This window comes from Lipotes vexillifer, unplaced genomic scaffold (assembly GCF_000442215.2).
Source record: "Lipotes vexillifer unplaced genomic scaffold, Lipotes_vexillifer_v1.1 scaffold505, whole genome shotgun sequence".
In the NCBI taxonomy this organism is placed as follows: domain Eukaryota; kingdom Metazoa; phylum Chordata; class Mammalia; order Artiodactyla; family Lipotidae; genus Lipotes; species Lipotes vexillifer.
The window spans coordinates 716,240-726,968 of record NW_006785581.1 but is presented as its reverse complement, the minus strand read 5'-3'; the positions used below and the strand labels follow the sequence as shown (position 1 = coordinate 726,968).

At 46.6% G+C, this 10,729-nt stretch overlaps 1 protein-coding gene across 2 annotated transcripts in view; it reads right to left on the bottom strand.

Moving 5' to 3' along the window:
- The window catches only part of NAV2 (neuron navigator 2), a 412,453-nt gene that overhangs the window by 354,539 nt on the left and 47,185 nt on the right, over positions 1-10,729 (bottom strand). The window lies entirely within an intron of this gene.

The window sequence follows — 10,729 nt, the reverse complement described above, 5'->3', positions numbered from 1 at the left end:
AGGGTAAGCTGGGACAAAGCGAGAGAGAGGCATGAACATATATACACTACCAAATGTAAGATAGATAGCTAGTGGGAATCAACCGCATAGATCAGCTCGGTGCTTTGTGACCGCCTGGAGGGGTGGGATAGGGAGGGTGGGAGGGAGGGAGACGCAAGAGGGAAGAGATATGGGAACATATGTATATGTATAACTGATTCACTTTGTTATAAAGCAGAAACTAACACACCATTGTAAAGCAATTATACCCCAATAAAGATGTTAAAAAAAAAATCTCATTGAATCATCATAGTAACCTTATGATATAGGTTTGAAAATTACATGGTACAGAGGGAAAATTAGGACAGAAAAGTTAAATAACCCACCTAGAGTCACATTGCTTGGATTTAAACGCTGTTTAGCTACAGAATCTACATTCTTACCCTGCACTGTTCTATCTCTCTGTGTGGTGACATCATAATTATAACATGAGCCTAAGATCAATAAATAATATAAATGTACTCCACTGAAAAATAGGTACCATTCCCATTTAGTCGGGGGAGGACTGTTTTTGTTTTTGCCTGTTTTTTGTTTTTGTTTAGTTTTAATGATTGCTGTTACTACAAATAAAATTCCACCAGATGCACCAAATTCTTTCTCAGGTCATGCAATTGTAGGTTTTTGTTTTTTTTTTAAATAGCTCTGTGACCTGGAGCAAATTATAAACCTCTCTGCCTCCTCTTCCGTAAAATGGGTATGATCATATTTACCTTTCAGGGTTGTTTTGAAAATCAGGTAAGATACTACATATGAAGGCACCTGGAAAACTGTAGATTCCTAGAACTAGTTTCCCAAAATTAATTGATGGTAAACAAAGTTACTTCGTTCAACAAACTTACATATGTGTCTCAACTGCAGGACTCCTGGGAAGCTTAAATACGCTAGTGTACATCTTGGAGCTCTTAGCAGGAAACCAGAAATGGAGTACTTTCCAAATTTGACTACAGAACCCTTTGGATGAAGCATTTCTCCAGCTACTATTCCAAGTAACACACTTCAAGATATGTCTCCCACAAAGTGGAAACTGGTATGTATTTTCCCAGAGGGTCCCCCTCTTCAGCAACATTCAGAGCAGCTCCAGGCCATCTGAAGTCAGCCCTAGATTTTTCCACTTAACTTTGAGACTTTGCAGCAAAAGACTTAAGCCTGCATTTCTATTACTATAACTATCAATTATATCCTCATAACAGGATATGAGTGACGAGAGAGAGGGGCTCTGGGACTCCAACAGAAATGTTGGCATCTTGGGCAGGCCCAAGATGTGACAAGAGACCTAAGACGACCCAACTCTAATTCTTGTGTCCTAAAAGCTGCAGAGTCACACCAGGAGCTAGTCACCCAGAATGCGTGGCTGGCCACCGAAACAAAACCCAGATTTGAAGGATGGCCCTACTAATGATGAATCCCCATTCTTCTAGCACCCACAGAGCAGATGTGTAAAGAATAACATGGGATTGGCCCAACACATGGAGCACAACTGGAGGAAAATGGATGCCTTTCTCTGCTCGGACACCACTATCCTATGGAGGTGGACGTGGGATGTCTAAAATCCCCACTGTTTTATTCTGATAATAAAAGTTGCTAACATTTATTGAGTACTTGCCTACTTAGCATGTCCCCAGCACTGTCTAAGCTAATCACCATCTTCAATCCTCACAATAACTCTGTGAAAGTATTACCATCAACATTTTACAGAGCCGGTATTGGGAGCACAGAGGTGTTGGGTAAACTGCCAGTCATCACACAGCTCATAAATGGTGTAGCTGGGATTCCACCACAGGTTTGTCTGAATCCATAGCCTTGGGCCTAGGGTTATAGGCCTTATAGGTCATCTAGAGCAGTGGTTCTCAAAGGGTGGTCCTCGGACCACCAGCATCAGCAATACCTGGGAACTTGTTAGATATGCAAATTCCTGGGCACCATGCCAGACCTACCGAATGAAAATCTCTGGTGGGACCCAGCAGTCTGTGTTTTGTACAACCTCTGCAGCTCATTCTAAGGCCCACTAACGATTGAGAACCACTGCTTCTGGGGCAAGGGCTTTGTACCCAGGGGATGGCATCACATTACCTGAGAAAAGTAACACAGCCCCAGAATGAGTCCTCTGGTCCATTATCCAGTAGTGCCACCCAGCAACAAGCAGGGCACATTAGGGCAGCGGTGGGGGGCTAGTAGTTATTTTGGGAAGGAAAAGTAATAGTGAGGTTGGTGGTCCCAGGGCACTAGAGCCAAGACAGAATGGAGAGGGAGAGCCGCGGGTCCAGTGTAGGGGCAGGGAAAGGCCAGGGCAGCCCAGGCCTGCAGTGAATATGCCACCACTTCCACCCCAGTCTATCCCATTCCATCCCATTTCCCACCCTCCCTCTCCCCACAACCATAAGACTCTCAGGGCTGTGCAGTCCTCAGGACCCCTGAGTTCTCTTCCTACCGGGCACACGTACCCGCCTTAGCAAAGCCTCTGCCAAGGGGGCCCCCTTCCACTGCTTGAACCCCTGCAGTGATGGAGAGCTCACTGCCCCCAGGGCGGTTCTTTTCTCTTCTGGAAGCATCTGCCCGTTATGCTGCGTTTTCCTTCTGTGAGATTTCTGCGTGTTTCCTTACACCATTCCCTGACTTTCCTTCCTCCACTCCATGGAGGCCACTCCGAACTCACCCGCCCAGGGCGGCCCCTCCGATATGGACAGAGCCGAGGCTTCCTGGGTCTTCTCTTGTCCAGGACAAAGGCCACAGTTCTTTCAATAATTCCTCTTCTACCTGTTTTCATATCCTTTCCCCATCCCCATCCATCTGAAAAGGCTCCTGAGGAATTTTCAGAGAGGGGCATCCAGAATCCCTTATCTACCACTTTCTGTTGGCCGAACTCGCCAAACTCCACTACACGGAAAAGTATCAGGCTCGCTGAGCAAAGAGGCCTGGGCTGCCACCACACGCTGTGCTGTCGTGAAGGAGGGCTGGATAGAACCCTTCCTGAAGGAGGGGCTGCGGCAAGGGAGCACTGACTGCTTTTCCTTCTCTTCTTCCTGATGAGAACACGGAAAACAACAGCCTGCCCTTCAGAAACTGCCTCCCTGCCTCTGCGTTCTCACGGAAATGTTCTTCCAAGACCCACTCAACATGCAGGGAGGGAGGCCCATCCTGAATGAGAAAGTTCCACCCCACGTGCCTGCCCCCCATAACCCGGAGGAGCACCTGCTCCCTGCATCTCTCCTGTGTCCCAGGACTGGTGGGGATTTGCCACCCCACTGGAACCCTTGGCTCTTGGAGTTGGTAAACATCGAGCTGTGTCAAAGCCCCACAGCCTCTCTGCGGTTGGTAGGGATTGAACCCATCTGCAGGGAGGAGATAGTGATGGGTCGGTTTTCTCTGGACAGACTGTGGTAATCTTCTCCGAGGAAGCCAAGCAGAGTGGGCTGGCAGCCTGGAGATCTGGGCTACAGGCCCTCGAGGTCCCAGCGCATCCTCTGGAACAAACTTCTTGAATTTAGATTCTGGTCCACCCTGGCTAGCTGTGTGACCTGGGGCAAGTTATTTAACTTGTTGTGAGGTCTATGACCTCATCTGTTCATGGGGATATCTATCTCTCTCTCTATATGATGCCCGCTCTCAAGATTGCTGTGAGGACCACATGTGACATGCATATGAACACTGGGCATGGCGCCTGGCACACGGTCAGTGCTCACTGGATGTTTCTTATTTCTCTTGGTATTACTGTTTCACACAACTTGATTAGGGACCAAGTTATACATGACTAGAGCCTTTTTAACTTTGCAAAGACTTTCTTTATTCTCTGGTAATCCTAACAACTCAACGAGATGACAATGTCAAGACTTACCATTACCACTGTACAAGTGAAAATGCTAAAGGCCAGAAAGGTCAAGTGACTGGTCCAAAACCACACAGCAGACCCGTCATCAGATCCCAAACCATTTGACCTCCTGCCTTCAGCTCCTGAGGCACGGCTGTGATGGACAGTTTGATTTGTACTATCATTGCATTTTTCCCCATATTCCACAGCTGTCTTATTTTCTAAAATCAAGAGCTAGACTCATGATCTCAGACATAAAATTCCCCAGTCTGGACAGTGTATGGGCTCCGCTCTCCTACACTCCCCAGTTTCTATCCTAAGGGGCATCCAAGGAAGAGATTCCTATATCTTTTCACTCCTTAACCTGGCTCCTGGGCCAGGGCTGGCCCAGTCCTTGCCTGGTGTACGAGTCAGTTTATAGCCAAGCTCACTGCCCAATACAAGGCTCACTGTCTGACCCTGAGCTAGAATTTGAGGGTGTGTAGCACCAAGTCCTCCTGGAGTCCTCCACGGGACCATCCCGTGCAGCACCCCATCCAGCCCCTGAGTATCCTCCTACAATGGCCCCAGGAAGGGGCCCAGCCTCTCTTTTGCAACGATCCAGATCCAAGCCTATTTCTTCTGAAGCTTCTGGACTCGAACAAGGCAGGGTGGGAGTGTAGGGTGGGAGGAGGATATACCTGCCTGCTGCAGATGCACCCCTCTCACTTGCCAATCCAAAGGGGCCCCTAGGAGGAGACTCGGGTATTTGTGCCTGGGTCTGGGAGTCACCATGTTCTATTCAATGGCTCCAGAAATACCAGATCTTTCCACCATGTCCCATCTAGGCCTGATAAGCACCATCTCTTCAATGTCTGTACTAGCTGGATCGCAGGCTGGCTTAGCTGTATATTCCAGGGGAGGACAGCTGATCTCAGCGCTTTCCTCTGGCTCCAAGAGATGCCTCTCTCCCTCTTCGAGAGACATCAGGAATTGGCTCCGCTGAGCACTTATCCAGGGATGCTCCAATGACATCAGCTTCCTGGGAGCTGGACAGCTCCCCTCACTTCAAAGTATCATCCAGAGCACAGCTTGGCGTCTTCACCTCATCTCTCTTTATTAGACGGAGCCAACAGGGCCGAGTGTTTAAAAGAGGGTCGCCTTGCTGCAAATGAGTGGTATTACAGGAGAAGGAAACAGAGATGGAGAAAGAAACAAGACACAAATATGAAGGCAAAGAAGGAGAAGACGACGGCAACGTGATAGACTCCTATGTGGCCCACAAAACCTAAGACATTTTCCATCTGGCCCTTTACAGAAGTCTGCTTATCCCCTGATATTGAGATCTGAAGGACAGTAAAGCCAGTTTTTGAGTTTCATGTCCAATATTATAGGAAGTTGCTGGGATGGGGGCAGGAGGTTCTGAGCAAGTGAGTGGCACAACCTGGGTCTACCTGTCAGCGCTTCCTCTGGCTCCACCACAGGGAAATGGCCGTAGGGGTCCAGGGTGGCACAGGGAGGTGGGCTGGCGCTGTCATACTCACCCAGGAGGGAGAGGATGGTGGCTCTGTTTGCGATGGCGGCAGTGGCGGTGGTGAGAAGGGCTCAGGTTTGAGACACATCACATATGGGAGGGGAGGGCAAGAGAGGTGTGAAGGACAAATTGGGTTTTCAGCTTGAACAACTAGGCAGATGTTGGTGCCATTTACTGAGTGCAGAAGGCTAAGGTGGAGGCAGCTGGCGAGATGGGTGAGAGATATCCAAAGTTCTGGTGCGGCCATGATCAGTCTGAGATGATGCTTAGTCATCAAAGTGGAGACGTATATACACACGTGCACAAAATGCATACAATGTAAATTTTTTATACCAAGGTAATAAATGCTGTGTATGACTTCTTTAAATTTACATAGTGCCCCAGCATATTCATACCCCGTGAGCTTCAGAAAACCGAAGACATTTACGGTAGTATTGTTGGTCACCAAAATGAAGGGGAAGGAGACTTTACAATTGTGAGAATGCGCAGATGCTCTCATTAAGGCAATACGGACTCAGATGACCATTTAGTATCTGTCACCTCCAGTGCCTCAACTCTGGAATGCCTATTGTGACAAACATGTCACATATAACGTAAAGAATGATAATGTTACTGATGTACTTGGAAAAAAGAGTGTATTGAAGACTTACGTGTGAAGTAAGATATTCATGCTCATAACAATCTATAAGGAAAATGTTCTCCATTTGTCCCTCGCCTTTGACTGATGAGAAAACTGAGGCTTAAAGAGGTTGAACAGTTTCCCCAGCATTACGTACAGAGTTCAGCGGAGATAGAGCTGGGAGGCAAAGCCACGAGTCCAAGTTCTTAATCCTACATCCACTAAACTGAACACAACCGTTTCTGCTCAGGAAGGCACCCTTCCTCTTTTGGTGTTTGTGTTTGGGCATTTTTATTTGGGCAACATAATGGACAAACTGAGTTCTCAAATTGATTCTCTAGCCCAGATACAATAAAATATTCTTGTTTTCTACCTCTGAATTTAGTAAAATTGAAAATACACATTTTTCATTATAATACTTTTTCTTACACAATACTTTTTAACTGATGAAAGTAATACATGCTTATTAATTAAAATTGAAAAGACAGAAAAATAGAAAAGGGTGAAAATTAGTCATGTTCCCAATCCTTAAATATAGCCATGATTGAATATTCTGGGACTTTTTAAAGGCTGCATACACTTTATCTGCTTTAGATAACAACTAGTTTCTGAGATTCAGAAACGTGGGCTCAGCAAGTAAAGAGGTCCCCAAAGGAGCCAATGAAGTGTATGGCAGAGGAGCCAGGTAATAAATAATAAAATGGCTGACATTCATTACAACAACACAAAGATGTGTGTCAAGAATTGTGCTAAGTGCTTAAGCTGCATACCTTATCTAATTCTCACACCCATTTTACAGTTTTTATTTTATTTTATTTTATTCTCACACCCATTTTACAGCAGCAGAACGGAGACTTTAACCCAGAGCAGGAGCCCTTTAATCTCATGTTATTCTATCCTAGAGAACAACAATGGTCCACCAGAAGGCTAGGAGGTGCTTAGTAAACAGTTCTTGAAAAAATACATCAAAACTAAGGAATCTGATTAATTCAGAACAAAACTAAGGAGAGGAAGATAGAGTGAACAGGGACAACCCAGATAGACTAATTAATTGATTCATTCATTCAATAAATATTTACTGAGCATCTACTAAGTACCAGGCACTGAGCTAGACACCAGGGACCAGCAGTGAAGATGATAGACTAAAATCCTGGCCTCATGGGGCTCACATTTTAGTGGATGGATCACCATGGGTGGTTAAATCTGGGATATGCTCAGCGTGGTTTGCCCCCAGGTCCTAAAGGTCTACCTCATTTCACTCTGATGCACATATTCACCCTTCATCAACCAACTTCTAAAAAGTAAAGAACTTCAGGAATGGAAAAATCTAATTATGGAGCATTTCTATTCTATTCTTCAGACCAAACATTGTCTAAGTTGCGCTTCACTGTCATCTCTTATTAGCTATATTTCTGCTCAATTTCCAATCAGACCCTCTAACTGGAATTTTTAACCTGAGGCCCTCCAGGGTCCCCATGGATGGGAGGATGTTATATAAATATACGTTTTGCAGAGGGGGAAGGGGCATGGAGGGGAGGTCCACTGCTCTTGTCAGAATTTTGAAAGGGTGTGTAACCTCGAAAAAGTCGAAATCCATGGCTCTAATCTTTTTCCACTTCAGTGATACTTTCTATCGTCTGTGAATGTTGATTCTCTTTTCCTATAACCGTCTCTCATAGACCTGAGGCTGAGTGGCATGTGGGCTTTGCTTTCAGGAACTCGGTAAGTACAGCACTGGTATTTTTCCAGGCGAGGCAAAAAACGGAGCTTAATTCATTCACTTCCACATTGACACAAGGGGGAATGTTCCAATTCCTCGGCCGCTGAGAAAGGCAATGTCCCCTACCAGGCTTCACACAACCCTCTTTCACTTGATTATTATTGGAGTCTCACCCCTGGCCCTGACTCCACACCGTGGGTCTATACCGTTTCCCTGAATACACACAGTCTTAGATTCCTTTGAGCCAAAGAAAATAACACTGTTCTGATAGTCGAAGGCAAGAACAGACTTCCTTAGCAGGTTGTGCATCTGCCAGTATTCCTGCTCGCTATGCTTATTCTTGAACTCCAAATATCAATCACCATCTCTATAGGGTAGGAAAATGGAACAGAAAATACAGACGGTCTCCTGTTATTTCATTTTGTTGAAAGCAAGTAGCACATTCAAGTGGAACATTTCAGATTCAAGGTCTTTGTAAGCATTCATTCCTTCAACAACTACATCTTAAGTGTCTACTGTACTCCAGAAACTTTCTAAGTGCTGAGGACACAGCAACAAACAAGACAGGCATGGCTCCTGCCCTTGTGGAGCTTGTGGACTAGTGCAAGAAAGAGACATCACAAGTAAATGCAAGTGTGCTGAGAGTTATGAAAAAAATATGAAGCGCTAGTGGGCACATGAAACCGAAAGGCCCTGTGTAATATCATAGTGTCAGAGAACGAGGAAGCCATCCCTGCCGAAGTAACAGCTATGCTGAGAGACCCGAGGAGAAGTTGCTGAGGCCAAGATGCATGGAAGGAGAACAGGTTAGGAGCCACTGAGGCTTGTGCAAAGGCCCGAGGCCAGAACTAGTACAGCAAATTGGAGGAACTGGATGAAAGACTGTGTAGCCAGAGCATGGAAAGTGAAGCCACAAATGGCTAGAAATAAGGTTAGGGAAGAAATAGGGGAGCTGCATAGACGGGGCTTTGTATGTCATTGTGGGATTATGCTGAGAGCAAGAGGAGTCACGAAAAAGTACCAAGGAGGGGAGTGTGTGTGTGTGTGTGTGTGTGTGTGTGTGTGTGTGTGTGTGCGCGCGCGCGTTTGTGACATGACCAGATTTGAGGTTTTTTGGATTTTGTTTTTGTTTATTTGCTTGTTTGTTTGTTTGGTCGTTTTATTTTTTAGCCACGCCGTGCGACATGCAGAATCACAGTTGCCTGACCAGGGACTGAACCTATGCCCCCTGAAGTGGAAGCGCGGAGTCCCAACCACTGGACCGCCAGGGAATCCCCCCAGATTTGAAGTTTTAAAAGACCATTCTGAACACTGTGCGGAGAGTGGACTGGAACTGAGCAAGACTGCATGTGAGGAATCTGGTTTAGAGGTGGAGAAGTGGAGAAGTGGACTCACCTAAGAAAACACAGGGAGCCCAAACGAATAGAGCTTGGTGGTAGGTTAGATGTGGAGGTGAGAAGGAGGGAAGGATTAGTTCTCTGAGTAATCATTTCTGCTTGCCCCCAAAGCAGTTCTAGACACTCCTGGATACTCCGGTTGGGGTTATAGTACGCCAGGTATAAAGCTGAAACAAGCCACAAATGCAGGACGGTCCAGGGACACTGGCCGTTGATAAGTTCATTGAATGAGCCAAGCCTGTCCCTACCTGGAGCCTTTGTGTTGGGGATTCCCCTGCCTGGACCAGGCTCATTCCCATCTTCATTGCTTGGGGTTTCAGTTCTAATGCTGCTTCCCCAGACTGGTCTTCATTGAGCCACTCTGGAACACATCACCCTGCTTTACTTTCTTCACAGCACTTGTCACTCTCTTATTAATAAACGTTTTAATGCATTTGTTTACTTGTGGTTTGTCTGTATCTCCCCACAAGAAGGTAAATTCCATGGCAACAGAAACCTCGCTCTTCTTGTTTCACTAGAACAGTGCCTGGGGCATAGTAGGTGCTCAATAAAAAAATGAATGAATAAATGACACCCCAAAGACCAAAGCCACCCCCCACTGCCCTCTCCTTGGGCAATCTGGACATTCACATTGGCCTTGGCTCTGAGCCTTGGCCCAGATGAGCAGCCCCTGTGCTCAGATTCCACACGAGCTCCTTCAGACTCCCCCTGGCCTCCTGAACACAGGGCTCAGGTAACCAGCAGGTTTTCAAGAAACAGCACTCCCACAGGGATTTCCTTTTATTTCTTCCCCAAAGCAGAAGAACCGCCAGCATTGGTACCTTTCCAAACTCCACACCTCGAGGCACAAACCAAACTCGATAGGATCCTGGGACAGAGTTACTTACTCACACCCATGACTGGAACAGCTCACAGCAAATATTGCTTGTGCTGCTGATTCGTTGCTCTTTTTTCCCCCCAGTTTTCCCCATAGATCTCAGGGCCAAAGTCAACTGCATTTGTACTTCATAGCTGATTCTTTTTAACCTGAGATATTGGACACGATTTGGTCCTCTCAGCTAAATTCTATCTTGCAAAGGGCTCTTGATTCTTCCTGCTCTTTGAATTTTATTTTGAAAAGATGCTGTTTTCATAACAGGAAGATGGAGACTGCATTCTGCAGAGGGGAAAGAAACAGGGAGTGGCAAGGCCCAGCCCGGCCCCTGCAGAGCCCACCGAAGGGACGAGTTGATGCTGAGTCACCAGTGAATGGTCAGTTGTCAGAGCTTGTGAGTTAGTGGCTGCTGTGGATGGGTCTTCTAATCTTTTCCTCATGCCTGCAGTCTCCCCAAAGCCAAGAGGGAAATGACTAAGAACAGACATCCCTGTCCAGTGATAATTTCAACATAAACCATAGTGGAACTGATGAGATAAGAGAAACTGTCCTCTTAAAATATAATACACCTGGGCTTCCCTGGTGGCGCAGTGGTTGAGAGTCCGCCTGCCGATGCAGGGGACACGGGTTCATGCCCCGGTCCGGGAAGATCCCGCATGCCGCGGAGCGGCTGGGCCCGTGAGCCATGGCCGCTGAGCCTGCGCGTCTGGAGCCTGTGCTCCGCAACGGGAGAGGCCACAACAGTGAGAGGCCCGCGTACCA